This window comes from Columba livia, chromosome 11 (genome assembly GCF_036013475.1).
Source record: "Columba livia isolate bColLiv1 breed racing homer chromosome 11, bColLiv1.pat.W.v2, whole genome shotgun sequence".
Classification (NCBI taxonomy): domain Eukaryota; kingdom Metazoa; phylum Chordata; class Aves; order Columbiformes; family Columbidae; genus Columba; species Columba livia.
Window position 1 is genome coordinate 13,156,529 of NC_088612.1, and position 17,263 is coordinate 13,173,791.

Consider the following 17,263-nt stretch of genomic DNA (forward strand, 5'->3'; position numbering starts at 1 on the left):
ATCTGTTGAGCAAGTGACAAGACAGGTACAGGACAGCGGGTGACAGCACCCGTGTATGGGTGCTGTCGGACTGCAGCGGGGGTTGGCTGGGGGCTGAGGTTTTCAGCCCTGACCTGCGGTGCAGCACAGGACAGGTCTCAGGCAGCCTGCTCACTCCTTCAGCACCACGGGGATGTGCCCATGCCCCTGTCCTGCTGCTGGCAGGTGTGAAGCCGGTTGCTGTGCACTGACTCCCTGTGAAACGCATGCTGTGATTTCCAGGATAAAATAATCAGCCGTGGCGAGCACAGCCCTTGCTGCACTCAGCCCGTGCTTCAGCCTCTTGCGTGAGCGGGGCGTGTGTTGACTCAGCCGGCGACAGGCTCTGTTATACGCCAACAGCCTCCTCACCAGCTCCATTCTGCACAGTCTCCTCTTTCAGGCTGGGGTGGAAGGAGCCGTTTGCCACTCTCACACCAGCTCCAGTGGGGCACAGGCTGCTGCCTGATGGCTCATCCTGCCCCAGCGCACACATTCCCCATCCCTGGGCGCAAACGTTCCCTGCAGGGCTGGCTTAGCACCCACAGGGGTGATATCCCTTGGGAGGAGACACTCCTTTCCTTCACTTGGAATAGGGACTAAAAATGGGCATTTTTATCCAGTCAGGCTCAGAGGCATCAACACAGGGCTGAGGCATCACCAGGGAAGGTGCTGACATTTGTGTCATTAAAAGTTGTTTTCCCAGGACACAGCATCATTCCAGGCTGCTGACAGCTGGGCACACACTCACAGTCAGTACTGAGCACTCAAAGTACTCAAAGTCAAGTCCATGGGCTTCAGCTCCTAAATCACAGCAGCAAGCTTGAAAATCCCATCCTTGGCTAAGCAGGTTAAATACATGCTTACAACTCTGCTGCAGCAGGTGGTCGCTGTCATGGATCCTGGGGGGTTTGGCTGCTCCCCGGCCAGGATGGGCTACACAGAGACAAAAACCTGCTGGGCTGGAGCAAAAATAAAGTTCTTCCATTTGCTCAGCAGGAAACTTTGAAGAAGCTGGGATAGTAACTTCATGTTCAGTTCCCAGGCAGCCTGGCAGAGGTGATGGTACCAGCTCACCTGTGGACAGGACAAAGCAACCTGGTTTGAAAGGCACCAGCACCCTCCTTGAGAGCTGCTCTCAAGCGTGCCCTTGGTCTTCATCCAGTTCCCCAGCAGCTCCGGTGCTCTGTCCTTTGTGTTCTCAGAAACATTGCTAGGCCAATAGCAGGACAGAGATTTTTCAGAGCATAAGTCAGTGTCTGTTATGTTCACACAAATGTCAGTGCTCCAGCAATGCCCTCCCCAACAAACCTGCATCAGAAGAGCTGGACCCAGCACTTTTTTGCACAGTTCTCTGCTAATTGGCCCCATCCAGTGTTTCATTTTGGCAGGCCAGGTGCCCATCACACCATTCCACATTTAACCTTACCTGACAGAGGGCTGTCCAGGGGAGAGGTAAACCCTGGCTGCTGGGGCACAGTGAGCACAGCTGTGCAGCCGCAGCCCCCCCGGAGCAGCACTGCTCCCATCACCCCCTGGCCCCTCCAGCCTTCCCTGCTGCCCAGGGCAGCTCCACAGCCCATCCCGGGGCTGCTCCCCGCCCCTCCAGAACCCACGGCATTGCCTGTTGCCACATGAGTTTCCTTCAGCTGACAACCAGGCTCCAGGACAGGGTGCTCCCAGCACAACCCCATGCTGATCTTCAATCCAGAATGTGCCCCTCACCTGGGAATAAACAGTAGGATGAGCATAGATTTGCCAAGCAGTTTGTCTGGGAAAAGCATCTTCTCCACCCATGTTATAAATCCCTCAGTAGTAACTGGTTTCACAAGCAAATGGTTCTGGAAAGCTACCAGGCACCTCATCTATTTTGAATGTCACTGATTCAGCGGCTGGTGAAACCAGAAAACCAGCCCTGCAGAGAGAGGTTCTCCACAAACACGATGAATTTGAAGCAACCTCCTCCTTCTTTTGCAAGGCAACTCATAATATTATGTAAAAATGCAAATAGTGTCCACGCGAAGCTGCAGAGCCATAAGTGCCCAGCACAGCGCTCCAGTGGGGAACAGCCCGTTGCTCCACCGCGTGTGAATCACAGGCACGCGCAGTTTGGTTTGCAGGCGCTTGCAGCACAATGTGTGCTCAGCAGCCCTAATGGGCCCTTTGCTGCGCCGCGCTAACGAGCGGTGTGCCGGGGACAACCGGGACAACTGCCATGATCTCCCTCACTGCTCATGAGCACTTGGAGGGTTTGCAAAACGGAAACACTGGTAAGAGCTGCCCATGGACTCCTCAGCTGAAGGAGCCCATAAGGTATTTGGAAATTGTTGCCCTTCTGAAGCATGAGCTGAGGGACAGCAGGGGAGCTTTTTGTGTGCCAGGGGGACAAGGAGATGGGGGCAGGAGGGGGTACAGGGAGGTGGCACAGATGTACCTCCTGGGGACAGTCACACCAGGGCACAGTGCCAGCAGTGTGTGAGGCTCTCCAGGGAGCAGAGACCCCTCTCCCAAACTGAGCCCCACTGGTCCCAGTTGCCCAGGGAGTGTGGAAATCAAGAGCTCAGTGATCCCAGAGCCTTCAGCCATAACCTCCTCCTGCTGCTGGCTCTGCCCCGTGTTCCCTGCCCCAAGCACAGCCAGTGAAGCTGCAGCTCTCCCCAGCCAGACCGTGCCAGCCTGGAGCCTCTCCCAGCAGAGTGACACATGGTGTACCCTGTCCTGGCCCCAGGGTGGCTCCTGGGGGACACCACGCTGTCACTCTGGGCAGGGCTGGGCTCCAGGAGGGATGAGGTGCCCCACGGACCCCATGGCTGACCCATGGACACCTGCAGGGCTCCTGGGGAATGGAGCTGCGTCCTCCCAGCCCCACCACCTGCCTGAGCCCTCCTCCAGCCACCTCCTGGGGATGGGACAGGCAGCAACACAGTCAGTGCCCTTCCCAGGCTATGCATCTGCTCATCGCACCACACTGCGAGGCAGAGATGTCTTTCCTGCCCACCACTCCAGTGCCAAGGACCCACCTCCAGCCTGGGCTGGCATCATCATCCTGGAACCCACTCGGTGACATGCACAGAAAAGAGGTTTTGTGTGCATGTGGCTGGGTGGTGAAGGGCTCCCATCAGCCAGGGGTCAGACAGGATGGGTCAGGAGGGAGGTCCCAGTGCTCCGAGGGATGCTGGGCACACTGGGCTGAGGGACTGTGCTCCTGACCCAAAGGGTTCTCCCAGACGGTGGCTGAAATAAAAACCCTCGGTGCAGCCTGGTCAGGGTGAAGAGCATCCACCATGACGGGTAGGGTGAGGGTCACCGGCACAGATGTTCCTTCCCTTCTCACCTGGCTTCCCCACTAGCACCCAGCCACAGGCACAGAGCAGATGGAGGAGCAACACTTGCATGAAGTGCTTTGGGGGGAGCAGGATGTACAAATCAGGGCTGCTCACCAGCACTAAGATGCTGTGAGTTCATTAGGCTAATTTGTCACTTAGAACTAAACTCTGGGCACTGGGTGTCAGGAAGGGGCTGGCTGCATGTGACCCCGGGTGCCAGCGAGTCAGCCACACTGCAGAAATCCTGTCTTTGTTGACATTTTTTAGATTGAAAGCTTAAGGACTGCTATTATGCTGTGCAAAATTATTTCAACAGCCCTTTGAACTGCTAAACTATTCCCTGGGAATATCAGCACCAGGAATGACAAGGTGGCAATTTATGCCGGCAGCTCTTGCTCGCTGCCGAGCCCACAGAAAGGGGCTACTGGCGCAGCTCCTGCACCTGAGCGCTGTGGGCAAGAGCCGCCTTCCCACGTTTCATCAAGTCATGCTTTGCTCAGGTCCTTCCCCTCCTGGAAGGGCTGCAGATCAGCTTTTTATGTATTGAGGACTTGCATTTACCGTGAGCTGCTCTGAGGCCACCAAACCGTGCAGCTTCTCCAGCCCTGCAGCCGATGGAGCAGCCAGGAGGATAACGGCACCACCAGGAATAAACACAGCAGCTCCAGGATTCACGGCTCAGCAGCAGGACAGCAGTGCCATGGGCACAGCTTTGGGTGTCCCCAGGCTTTCTTAGTGCCACCTGCCGCTGAGCTGTGCCAGTAGTGCACAGTGGCCAGGTGATATGGTGCCACCGTGCTCACTGGAGCCACCATGGTGCTGGGATGGTCCCTGCCTGCCCAGTGCTCCAAGGCAGACAGCACATCTCCTGGCAGTGATGGGCAGCTCTGGTTACCGCAGGGGCAGCCAGTCCCCTGGGGACACCAGCCTGGCCCTGCACCTGTGTCCCAGCCAGCCTCAGCCATCCCCAGTGCCACTTGGCTCTGCTGGAACAGTGACATAGTGTTTGCCCAGCCCAGCAGGAGCACCAGGCACAGACAAAAATTGTCCCTGTCCCATGGCAGGGTCAGGCAGAGGGGGAGGTGCCAACCTCCCTGCAGCACCCCAAGCCACTGCAGCACCTGAGTGCTGCCCCTTGCGGGGGACGGGCACAGGCAGCCCCACACTTGGCAGGTGCCATCGCACAGCATGAATCATGGGTATCTCCATGGAGAGCTCCCCAGGGAGCACACAGTCGCTGCGGGGGCCGGGGCTGCCACCCCCTGGCTGCTGGCAGCACCATGTGCCAGTATCGGTGACGGAGGCTGTTCCGGGGTGGGGACTCAGCTCCCGCTGCTGCCCTGTGTCAAGAGCAGCCCCAGGCTGGGCTTCCCGAGCTGCCGTGGGCATGCTCACATATTGCAGATGCAGCAGTGATTTGGCAATCAAAAGTTATTTTTAGGCATTTCTGAGACAAACTGAAGTGTTTTACAAGCCTCTCTGAATGTATTACAGCTAAAATGTTTTCTATATATTTGTGTGATGCTGCACTTCACAGGCCAGAGGTCCCTACTGTTACATACAATATTTGCCATATTATAGACACGACAACACTGAAACCTCCCCTGAACATCACAGCTGCAGACTTTTAAAGACATTCCCTGTCCCTACAGGTACAAAGCATTTTTTGGGTACAAACATCCCCGCTTACCCTGTGCCTGCCTGACTTCGTTACTCTGCCTTTGACTGACAGTTTCCACACTGCAGCTCTCGGCACTGCCAACCACTGCTGAGGGACTAGAGCAGGACCCGGGCTGTGCCGTGGGCACCCAGCCCCTGCACAGCCCCCCCCGGCCTGTTGAGCACATGGCACAGTGACATTTGCAGACAGAACAGCTCTGCACATTTTCCGTTCTTAGGTTTCAGAATCAACACCACACTGGGGAGAAGGGCTTGTGCTACTCCAAGCTGCTGCAACAGGGCCACAATATTACTTTATTTAAGCTGAAATCCAAAGCAATGCTGTGGTCCCCAGGCCCCTGGCTGGTGCTGGGTGACCTGCACCCACCCAGGGGTCCCAGTCCCAAAGATCTGTCCCAGGGTGAGAGCTGGCTGAGGTGGGAGCTTGGGGAATAAAGCCAGCCTTAAACACTTCCCTGAACCCAGCTCTCCAAAGGAGGACTGTGCTACTTTCTGTTCTCTAATTAAACTAATATTGCATCTTACTAGCAAAGAACAACGAGTAAACAAACAATTAAAGACTTGATGAGCTGTTAAATGCAACACAGGCAGGAACAGCCAAGGAGCTGAATAAGACACCAGGCTGTCTGAAGTGGGGCAGCCTCGGGAGCCCTGCGTGCACCCACGTGTGCATGGCTGTGTGCACACACGTGTGGGCACACATGTGGGCGTGCGTGTGGAAAGCACCTGGTCTGAGCTGAGCAGCACTCTCAGGAAGAGCATCCTTCCAATCCCAGCAGACTCACAAACATCCCCAAAATAAGATATTTATATATATATATATATATATATACACATATATATATATATATATATATATATATATACACACATACCTCTAAAAAGGCTTTTTTCCAATTCAGTGCTTTCACTAAAGGCTGAAGAGCATTCCAATCCTTCCACCTGTCTCTCAAGAGCCCGCCAGACCTTTATTCAGCAACCCTAAAAGCAGATCTGGCAAAGTCTATTTTAGACATCCCCCTGGACACATGTGAAAGCCCAGCTCTGCCCCTGGAGCTGGGAGGAAAGAAACAGCTGCACCCTGGGCAGACCCGACCCCTGGGCTGGGGCTGTTCCCCGGTGCTGCCAGCTCCCCTGGAGGGCACAGCGAGAAGGGGCAAAGCAGTGCCCGAGCATCCTTCCTTGGGCTGTGCCCTGTGCAGCCCATTTGGGGGGCAGCTCTGCACCCTCAGCACAGTGCAGACACTGGAAACCAGTGCAGACCAGGGTTTTTCTGCCCCCTTTGAGCCTGGGACAGACGAGCTACGCTAGTGCCCCAAGAGGCGCTAGCAGCGGGTACCAGGGCAGAGCTCTGAGGACAGCAGCTGCTGAGCTGGGTGCTGCTGAGCTCGGTGTATGCCAGTGCAGGAGGTGCTGGGAACATGGGGGACACGGCTGGATGACCTTGGACAATCCGTTGGGCTGGACATGCCGTGCCCAGGTGGGTAATCCCCAGGGATCAGCCCCTGGCAGTGGGCCCTGCACCCTGTGGCTGCTCTGGGACCTGCCGGCTAAAGTTATCAGGCCCTTTAGCCCATCTTTAAGAATTTAATAACTGAAGCTCTGGAAGCAAATAATCACTTATTGTCATGGAGAAATTGTTTCTCTATCTCTCTACCAGCATACTTGGAAGACAACAAAGCACTCCTGGATCTACCTAGAGGTGATGGTTAAAGGAGATGCAGGAGCTACGGGACTCGACTGGAGTGGATGAAACAAGCCCTGAGAGCTGATAACACTATAAATACACCAGACGACGCAGGCAGCCGTGGGCAGACACGGGTGTTGTTCACTAAACCAGTTAGTTCCCCACTTGCCGTGTGGCAAACACACCATGATTACCAACCGATCAGCTCTGCGGAGCAGCTTACTTGGGCGGGTGGGATTATCCGCCCCAAGGGCACAGTGGAGATGCCACAGCCCCCACGGGTCCCCTGCATCCCAACACCGTGCTGCAGCCAGGGCTCTGCAGATGGGAACAGCCACCTGCGGAGGCCATTTGTCTGCACAGTGCCCCGTTGTCCCCATCCCCATGGGCACCCAGCGAGCCTAGGTAATTACACCGCTGGGTGATCAGCGTTGCAGGGCAGGGCTCTGCACAGCACCCAGCCGTGCTTGGGGCAGGGAGCCTGCTACCCAGGTGAGATGGAAGGACAGAGCACCCCAGACAGCAGGATGTTGGTGCAGGGGCAAAACCATCCCTGGGATGGGGGGGTCCAACTGTTTGGGCCAGATTCCTGCCAGGCACATTTAGCAGCCATGGAGGAGAGGGGTCCCCCCAGCAGCATCCCTGCCACAGGGTTGTCCCACAGACACAACCCACATCTGTGGTGCATTTGCTCCACTGCCCTCATCCCCCTGCCCTGCTCCAGCTGTACCACCTTCCTCATAGATAGAATCATAGGATCATTTTGGTTGAAAGACACCCTCAGGATCATCGAGTCCAACCATAACCCAACTCTAGCACTGATCCATGGCCCTAAGAACCTCGTCTAAACGTATTTTAAACCCTCCAGGGATGGTGACTCCACCACTGCCCTGGGCAGCCTGTTCCAATGCCCGACAGCCCTTTTTGGGAAGAATTTTATCCAATCTGAATCTCTGCTGGCACAACCTGATGCCATTTCCTCTTGTCCTATCACTTTCTACTTGGGAGAAGAGACCAACACCAGACCAGCTGAGGTAAGGTTTTACATGCTGTTACAGTCCCTCAGCAACTTTGTTGGGGGTTTTCTGGCTGCAGGACAGAGTTGGTTCACTTGTGGCTGTGGGGGACCCTGCTTGTTTGCAGGCACACACACATCATCATCCTCACCTCGCAGAGAGGCTGCACAGAAGGCAAAGCGATCTGCCCAAGGTCATACAGGGAGCCACCGGCAGAGCAAGGAGAGGCCCTGGGTCTCCCTGTCCTCACTAGGTGGTATTTGCAGCCGTGTCAGTAACTGGGCATTAACACGTGCAGCCAACAGTGAGGCCCTGGAGCTGCCCCAGACCTGCAGCAAAGAGACCCAAAAACTTCCCTGCAGCTCAACGAGGAGAAAGTGCCCAAGTTTGGCACACTGCTGAGCTCCACATTGCAATGGGATTTGCTGTAACAGATTCCCATCAGTCACAGAAGAGTGACAGACTTATTTTTTAATCAGATTAAGCATCTGCTGCTGACAGAGCACATCTCTGCAGAGTCAGGGCAGCCGTTCCAGCGAGCAGTGCCCACAGGGGAAACGGAGCAGGAAAACACCAGGGAAGGCAGCAGCCAAGCTCAGATGGCTCATACATATGTTTTTAAGGTCATTTTAAGCCAGATGTGAGAGTGTCCCACCAGGGTTCTTCCAGTGCTGGGTTTACCCAGCCCCGCTGGCTGTGATGTGACCAGGCAGCTGCCCAGGCTGGCACCGCCATGGCAGCAGATCCCTGTCTCTGTGGGATGTTCTCATGTTGGTTACGGAAACAAAACATTTGCTAATGCAGGAAGATTCTTCTTCAGCCATAAAAACAAAAGGATTAATGAACCACTCGAGTAACGTTGCTGGTTACTTTTCTCTGCCTGAAGAGCCCTGTCCAGCTTATGTGTTTCAGGATTGATGAGGCATTAACTCCCAGCTGAGGGGCTGATGCAGACACGCATCCCCTCCCGCTGCCCCGGCAGAGCCAGGAAGTGCCTGGGGTTTGTTTTCTGGACTGATACCCCAGAGCTCTGCTGGCCAGCGCTGCTGTGATGCCCACCACTTGCCGAAGCCTTGTTTGCAGCCGAGCCAGGCTGCAGCACATGCGGGATCCTGTGCCGGCCTGGCACCGGTCAGCATCAGCACAGCTCTCAGCCCTCTTCACAACTAAGTCCTCCAATTAATTTTGACATTTTTCTCCAATCAATTATTTCGAGTCTCCACACATTGCATTCACCCAGCTCTTTTTAACCCCAATGGCCACTTTCACTTCTCCACACAGCGTCGAACCCCTGTCACCAGCCCCAGGCACATGTCCCCCTCCCCAGGCACCCAGAAACACCCAGGGGACGGTGCCTGGTGGCCCCATAGCAACTTCAGAACATCATCAAAAACTTAACTCAAATGTTATTGAAAAGTGCATTTAGTGACACAATTTCCACTGCCTTGGACCAAAGACACCAGGAGATCAGAGTTACACCAATGCACAATGACAACCCATGGACTGCTCTATAGGAAACACCTCACAGTGGCCCAGGGGGTTTGTCCCTGCATCACTGGTCCGCAGTGACACTATGGCACACCCCCATGGGGACCCCATTCATCCACAGCCCCCCAAACCAGACCCTTCCAACACACCCCACAGCCTCACATTGTCACATGTGAGAGCTCAATGAGAAATAGAGCATTTTCCCTACGTTACTGCACTATCCATAGCTCACTAAAAATAAAGACTGCTTTTTTGCAGTGTGTGAAAACGGATGATAAAAATTCCCATGAATACTTCATCAGGCCGCCTGCTTTCCCATAGATTTTCTGTCTCCAGGAGAGCGTTTCCAGCAGCCGCTGGTGCCTGGAAACCAGGACCGTGGGGGAACCCAAATCAATTGCATCTAAAAGAGGGAGTTTTCTGCTAAATCCTATTGCTCCCGGTGGCACTATCCATGCAGGAGCTCTGGCGGCAGCTGGAGCAATGGATTTTCCCCCAAGGCAGAGCGAGGGGCTGGGGACAAGGGCTGGTGCACCCCAACATGGGCACCTCCGCCTCCCTGACCAGACTGTGCACAGGAGACAATGGGCAAGGACAAGCAGCAACAGGATGAAAATAGGACAGGAAAGATCCAGCTGCAGAAGTCTGGAAAGCTTTTGGAGCTGCAGGGACGCTGGAGATTTTGTCAACAGCTGGGCCATGCCCATGGAGTTTGGAAAGGTGAGCCTACTGTGGGGCTGAGGTCTCCTCCAGTCCACCAGCTCTTGTTCCAGCAGGTCCAAAGGCACCTTCTCCCTGCCCGCACATGCTGAGCTGCCCAGTCCTTGCAGACCTGGGTTGGGTCCCTGTCCCTCGCCAGCACCCTGTCCCACGGGGTTTGCAGGCTCAGGGCATCGTTCTCACTAGAGGAGATCCAGCATAGGGCGTAGGTTTTCTCTAGAATAAGACCTGAAGACTGGCATCCTTATCATTTCATGTCTGCCTGAGCAGACACTGAATCATACATCAAGCTGGCATTTAAATAGTTGAATTCCTCTCTTTAGCAAAAATACTGCTCAGTTCTAAGAAGGGAAGGCTGAAGGGATCTGCTTGCTGTATCTGCCAGACAGGTGGGCACAGCGAGGGTGCTGAGCAGAGGCACGTGGTGGAGAAGGTGGGGTAATGGGGTAAGAGCAATCCCAACAAGCGCCCACAGTGTCAGGAGCTGGGATGCTGGAGGAGCTGGGAAGCTCCATCCAACCTCAGTGGTGCCCAAAGCTCAGCCACAGGAGGCTCCGTGAAACCTGACTTGAGCCTAGAGCTGGGTCTAGCCTGGAGCTGTCCCACTTTGAACAGGGGTGGGGGGATGGACCAGAAGTAGTTCCCACCCTGGTCATTCTCTTGCCCGTGATCACACCAGATGCCATTTAACAAGTCACAATACCAGACCAGCAGCTCACAAAGGGCACAGAACCCTCCGCTCAGGAGCACTGCCACAGTAACTGCTGCAGCATCTCAGATCCAGCCACAGGTTTTGTCACGGTCCCAGGCCCCTACGATCACAGGCTTTGCTAAAAATCCCTGGGGATCTGCCCAGTCACACGAGCAGACATCCCTGCTGGCTTTATTGTGCAGACAAGGTGAATGGATGGCTCACACAGAGCATTGTCCCAGCACCAGCCTCCCCTACCCTCCCAGCTCCTCTCTGCCACTGTCCTCACTGATGCTCCAGCTCACCCAGGTCACCAGTCCCCTGCCCTTGTCACCAGCAGTGTGTTGATGGCTCACCAAGCCCTGCCACAGGGACAAGTATGTCTTGTCCTGCATGACCTAGTTAGCACCAGCAGCAGTGAGCTGCGGCTCTGGGAGACGAGCAAAGTCTGTCTCAGATGCGACAGAGCCCGAGGCATTCATCCCTCCCTCCCCGGGACCCGCAGCCAGCCCCGCGGGAGCCCTGTGCTCATCTCCCACTGCACCACGGGGACGGGCATGTCAGATGTGGGGTCACACCTGCATCCCCGGCTGGGGATGCCCAACCCCTCCAGCAAACCCCGCTGCTTTCTAGACTTTCTAGTTGCTCATGAATCAGAAGCTGGAGCAGCCACTGCCTGTGGCACCTCTCCCGCTGTTTCTCGTGGGTGGCATACGTCACCTGCCCAGTCTCTTACCTGACAGGAGCATCTCTGGGGCACACACAGTGCTGCATCCCCCGGCTCTGGCCAGGCTGGATCGGGAAGCAGAGGTCACCTCAGAGAGAAATCCCCTGGTTTTGCTGTTCATTTTGCACCCACAGCCGAGGCCGGGGCTGCACAGGAATCACCAGCACTTGGTCTGGGTGGCCCCTATACAGACACAATATAAGACACACAAATCCTCCCAACACAAACTCAGCAGCCCTTTCCCCTTTTATCTGAAAATGACCCAGGAACATCCCCACCAGCTGCCTGCGCCTTCCTTTTGTGTCACACAATGCACCTGGTCGTTGACAGCTAATGAGGGCTAATTACCCTCCAGCTCAAAGCCTGTGCCTTCCCAAGATCCTGCTGGAGCTGCTCTGCCCCAGCCCGGCTGCGCTGGGCTCCAGTTGCTCCCAATGTCCCCCGTTCCACCCCCCAGTGCCGGCTGTGCCTTCAGCTCCGGGCTGAATCCCCGAGGGACAAATTCTGTGCAGCGGAAAGGGACCCGAGACGAGCGAGTGCCAGGACTGGGCTGGAGGTGCCGGGGGTGGATAAAGCTCCTTGTCCTGAGCTGCAGGTTTGGGCAGCAGCGCTCCCAGCTCCGCTCCCCGCCGTGCCGGGGAGAGGGTTTGCCATGTGTGCGGATGGCAGTGCTTCAGAGATTATTATTTAGTGCGTGAATTGGTTTTTAAAAGTCAAACATAAGCAACCCTTTAAAATTTGGCATTTGGCGTGGTTTAGGTGCTCAGAGCACATGACAACTGCGCTCACCCCCACTGCCGGGGATGGGAGAGGAACAGAGCTGGTGGGTACCCAGAGCTCCAGAGCCGGGAACCGCATGGACCAGCCAGATTGCTGCTATTGCAAAGCCAATTTTATTATTACAGCAGAGATTTTTTTTTTTTCCTGAGCTGGTCTGTTCATAATGGTATGAGATCAGAAAAAGTAGGAATTCCTGCACTGAGGAACAGCAGGAAAAATACTGTACAAAGGCAGAAGGTTTTGCCTGGCAGTGAAATCAGTGAGTTTCAAATGTCAAGCCTGCTGAGTTTTGCTGCATTCGAAGGAGCCTTTCCAAGCTGCCTGAGATGTCACAAGCGTTGGATTTTGTCTCCCTGTTCAGCTGACTTCAGTAAATGGCAAAAAATGCCACTAAAATACAGCAATTGGCAGCACTGGCTGCACAAATAAATAAGCTTGTCATAATTTAATTTTTTTTTTCCATTTTCTAAGTTAAAAATCAGTGGATGCCAAATGTCACCCATTGGACCATTCTGCATGTGCACGAAATTAGCAGGAACAACAGGACTGGAACAGAACCGAGGGAGGTGTAAATATGACCTCTGTATTTCTGCACCTTGGCTGATTAAAGTGTATTTTATTAAAAAATAAAAAAAAAAATCTGTGGTGGATCCACTCTGGGCTCAGCCTGGTTGCTCTGCACCGGGAGTGGGGTCTCGGCACACACCAGCACTGGTCTCTCAAGTGCCCGGGACACCCAGCAGTGCCACAGCCACCCCAGGAGGGGACACAGTGACTGCAGGGGTTGGGTATGTTGTGCGTTGGAGGGCACCAGAGATGGTGCAAATACACGGCACCGCTTGCAAGGGCAACCATATATTTAGTTTGTCTCTACCACAAAACGCCTGCCACAGAGCCAGCGCGGTTTGGGCTGCGTTTCCATTTGCTAATTTAGCACAGGCCTGTCAGAGCCGTTCATCTCGGGCTGGTGACTGTTGGCGTGGAAGCTTGTTAGCAAGTTGTCAGAACAGATATCGCTGGGGAATCTGAATAACAGATCAGGTGTCAATGGCTGCCGAGCTGTTTGTTTTGAGGATGGATTTAGAAATTCAGCTGAAAGAGAAGGAGCTGTGTCTGTAATAAGAATTGTATGATGTCAGCTCTCTGTGAGGTTTTTGTCATTACAGCTCATAATTTGACAAAGTTGCTCCTGCTTTAACCGTTAGGTGGAACACATTCATGCAGGGCAATGCTGTTCCAAACAGCAGATTGCTCCGGGGTCTCTGCTGGTTGCTCAGTTAGAAAACAACTGGAAAACCATGGGGGTGAAGGCTCTTCCTAGGCACAGGGGCTGCCCTGGCAGGGGACAGGACAGGCAGAACAAGAGACAGGTGCCAAGGAAGAGAATTGTCCCAAATCATCCCTGAAGACCAGGGGCTGGCGAGGAAAAGCTGAGACCCCCTGTAGGAAACTATTACCTTGCCAGTAGAATAGGCCCAGGCAGGATCCCTCAGCAAAGAATATTTTGTTAACAAGTTTGCAAGACCAGGTGTTCCACCTAAAGGGAGGCACACGGAATAGGGCAAAAAGCCCGCATTTATAACCCCCCAAATCCTGTCCACAAATTCCCTCCCTTGTGGTTGGTACTGCACAGTTTACAGACTACCCAATGCATGTGCCTCAGTTTACCTGTTTCACTCATTTAATTCTAACAACCCCCTCTCCTTATTGATTTATTTAAAATATGGATTCCTGGCTCTTTGGTTACCCTTCTCCCTAGCTTAACTTTTTAAATGCAATAATCAGTTTGCATTCCAGGATTAGTTCGAAAAGACTTTGTTTTACATTAAGGGTTCATAGTCTGATGTCTCTCAGTCCTTTCTCCCCTGCTGGGGTCAGGTCCCCAGTTTTGTAAAAGCATAATCTCCAGTAAACACTCCTTACACCCCCAGGCCAGGCTGGCTGTGGGATGAGCATCCACAGCCCTGCACATCACTACTGTCCCAGACACACTCAGGTTATTTTTCCTTAATTGTTTATTCTCTGCAGAGTTAATAGCTTCAAAAGACATTTTAAACATGTAAAATAACATTTAGTTTTCCGCCTCCCCCTTCTCCCAGGTTTTCTTTAGCCAATGTCCCACAGCCCCTGGAGACCCCTTAGCACCACGGCGTTGCCCCTCGGCTCAGGACCCTCTCCAGCAGCCCAAGCAGCGGAGCCAGGAGCTGAGCACAGCTGCGGGGCCGGGACAGGCAGCTCTGGCTCTGCCACCATCCCTGCTCCTTTTCACAGCTTTGTAACACAAGTGGTGAACGTAAAACAACAACAAAAAAGGAGCATGATCTAATTAGCAGCCTTCAGCTACAGCATTGAATTAGCAAAAAAAAAAAATTGGAAGTGGGTTTAATTAAGACTGTTGCTGGAAGAGAATTTTGATTAACTGATGTAATGCATTAAAATTGCAAATCCCAGAGGCTTAAGTGACAGATAAAATAGTGCAAATGGTTTACAAATTAATTTACTTTTTTTAAAAAAAAAAAAAAAACACACAAAAATCCCTCAAGCATGCTGCATGTTATTAAAAATTAATTAGTCATAGAGGGAAGATCTCACACAAAGGTTACACCAGCACGGGCTGCTGAGATGATGCACGTGCCTGTGTGAGGCTGATGGTTTCCTGGAGCTACAAACACGAGATGCACATCTGTGTGCAGGGGAAGCAGCAGGAGCTGGTGACCAGCAGCACAGGGCTGTGCTCAGCGATGCTCTGGGGGGGCACAGAGCCCCTCAAGCAAGATGGCAACTCTGGTCACGGCACCATGTCAGTGCCTGGCTGTACCACCTCTGCCAGCCCCACACCAGTGACAGATAATTTGGGAGCACAGCACCCTTGTCCTGCTGCATCCACAACCCCAGGGCCACATCCCGAGCCGGGGCAGCAGGAGGATGGGGACCAACGAGGGGGTGACACAGGAGTTGCCAGGACAGGGGATGCAGGCAGGGCATGGGGCAGGACTGACCCGCTGGTGGCCATGGGGTCACTGACACCTCTAAACCCAAGACCTTACGATGGCTTTCCTGCCAAGGGACAGGCAGGCGATGGCTCCATCTCAGAAGCCACAGGACTGCCACAAGGATGCAGACAGAACGTTGTCAAGAGCAGCAGTGTTAAACTGAAATGTTTATCAACTTGATACTCTTTTTTTTTTTTTTTTTTCTTTTTAATTCCCCTCATTTGACACATTTTGGTGATGTTTCCATACCCCGTCGCCATGGCAACTTGCATTCTCCTCCCCACTGCTCTGTGCATCCTTCTCTCCCGAGAGCCGCAGTGGGTCCCCGTTCCACAGCCTGTCCCTGACAGCCGCAGCAGGGTCTGGTGGGCACAAGGACACCCGGCCAGGGCTGCTGCCAACCACACGGCTAGGCCACCAGGCCTGGCCCCAGCACCACAAAATGCCACCCAACTTCCCAGCAGCGACATGGGTCCACAGGCTGTGGCTGTGCCACAGCTGAGTTCTCCACACTTCTAGGAGCTCCGGATCTTAAAACTATCCTCTTGGGTTAAAAATACCCTGTGGGTACCCATGACCATGTCCCTGGTCTGTGTCACCAGTGATCCCTGCTTGGTCACCATCCCTCCCACAGTGTCTGCTCCGACCCCTCTTTTCCCCCCCACCCCATGTTTCTGCACAGTAACCACCTAAGGGACAGGTAGCACAGACCCCAACCAACCTCCAGTTCATAGTTTGCTGCCTAAATAAGCAATCTGCTTCTGAGAACATCCCAAAGCAACAAGAAGGGTTTGTGCTTCAGCTGCAGATCCCAACACCCAGACTTCCAGCCCCTTTTGCAGGCATGGGGAGCTCCGGAGCCCCCTCCTCACATACCCTGTGTCACAGCAAGTGTTTGGGACAGCACTGACAGCCAGGGGCAGAGGCGAGAGCAGCCCCGCAGCCCCTGCCACAGCCCTGGGCCAGGATCGCACCCCACGGGGCAGTATCACACCCCTGCCATGGGCTGGTTCTTCCTCCAGACCCGCTCGGCCAGGCGGGACCCACACCCTGCACACCCAGGGTCCTGCTTCTGCCCCCAAAACCCAGGTATGTGGGGAGCAAACGGGTCGCACAACCCCCAGACTGGAAAACACTTGTTGCCTCATCTTTGGCAGAAATTCAGATATTTCTTCCAGGCACTCAGTGTTTTCCAGGGTATTTTATTCTGTTTCCAAAGCACAGTTACCCTGGGAGCCCAGGACCTGTTGCACGTGTTACCAACAGTGCTGCCTTTTCCGCGGCCCAGTGATGGGTCCGTGTGCGGCCCTGGAGCGCTCAACCGGGAATTATTTCAGCTGACAAAATCAGCACTAACAAGTAGGACATAAACCTGTATCCACAGTAAATCCAGTGTGCTGCAGGAGCCACAGCTCAAACAGGAATTTAATTGTACCCTTTGGGCGTCAGATAAAGTTTTTAAAAGATACAGCAAAATATAAAGTGATGCAAATTTGACAAAGCATTGCGTTTCCCACTGAATACGGTAGGGGATAGAGGGTTAGGAAATAGAATATCCTTAAGGAAACCTGGTAACCCTTTGTGGGCAGACTAGACCCCTGCAGCCCCCCGGTCTCCCACAGCCCCCTGCCAGCCCCCAGCACCATCAGTCCCCCTGCAAGGGGATAGACAGATGGACAGGCATTCCATGTGCCACCTTCCCTGGGAAACTTGGCTGAAAACCACACAGAAAGCAAAAATAGGAAAACGCTCTTCAGAGAAAGGAGATATGGAGCAAACATCACCGCGAACACGTCCAGGTCAACCCCCCCACCCGTCCTCACAAAAGCATCCTTATGGTCTCTGTATTTTGGATTTCTACTCAGCCAAAATGGTCTCACAGAATCACACTCTCATCTCTCAAAAAGCCCTACAGAACACCCATGACTGCAGCTGAGCCTGAGCAGCTCAGCAGAGACGGTTCCCAGGCTCCAGGGCCAGATTTGTCCCTGATCCCACAGGGCATTGTGTGGAGGAGCCCAGTGTGGGGCTCTGGGCTTGGGGGTGACCTGCTGGCAGCACAGGTCCATTTTGCAGGTCAAAGAACCAGCACAGGGCCAGGCTGCAGCCCCACACACCAGCACAGCACCCACTGCAA

At 54.0% G+C, this 17,263-nt stretch overlaps 1 long non-coding RNA gene across 1 annotated transcript; it reads left to right on the plus strand.

Moving 5' to 3' along the window:
• The first annotated feature begins 7,608 nt into the window (after positions 1-7,608).
• On the plus strand, positions 7,609-12,777 carry LOC110365191 (uncharacterized). The gene is made up of 2 exons (XR_010475455.1): positions 7,609-7,745; positions 12,605-12,777. It is a non-coding gene; the product is annotated as an uncharacterized LOC110365191 (long non-coding RNA).
• The last annotated feature ends 4,486 nt before the right edge of the window (positions 12,778-17,263 follow it).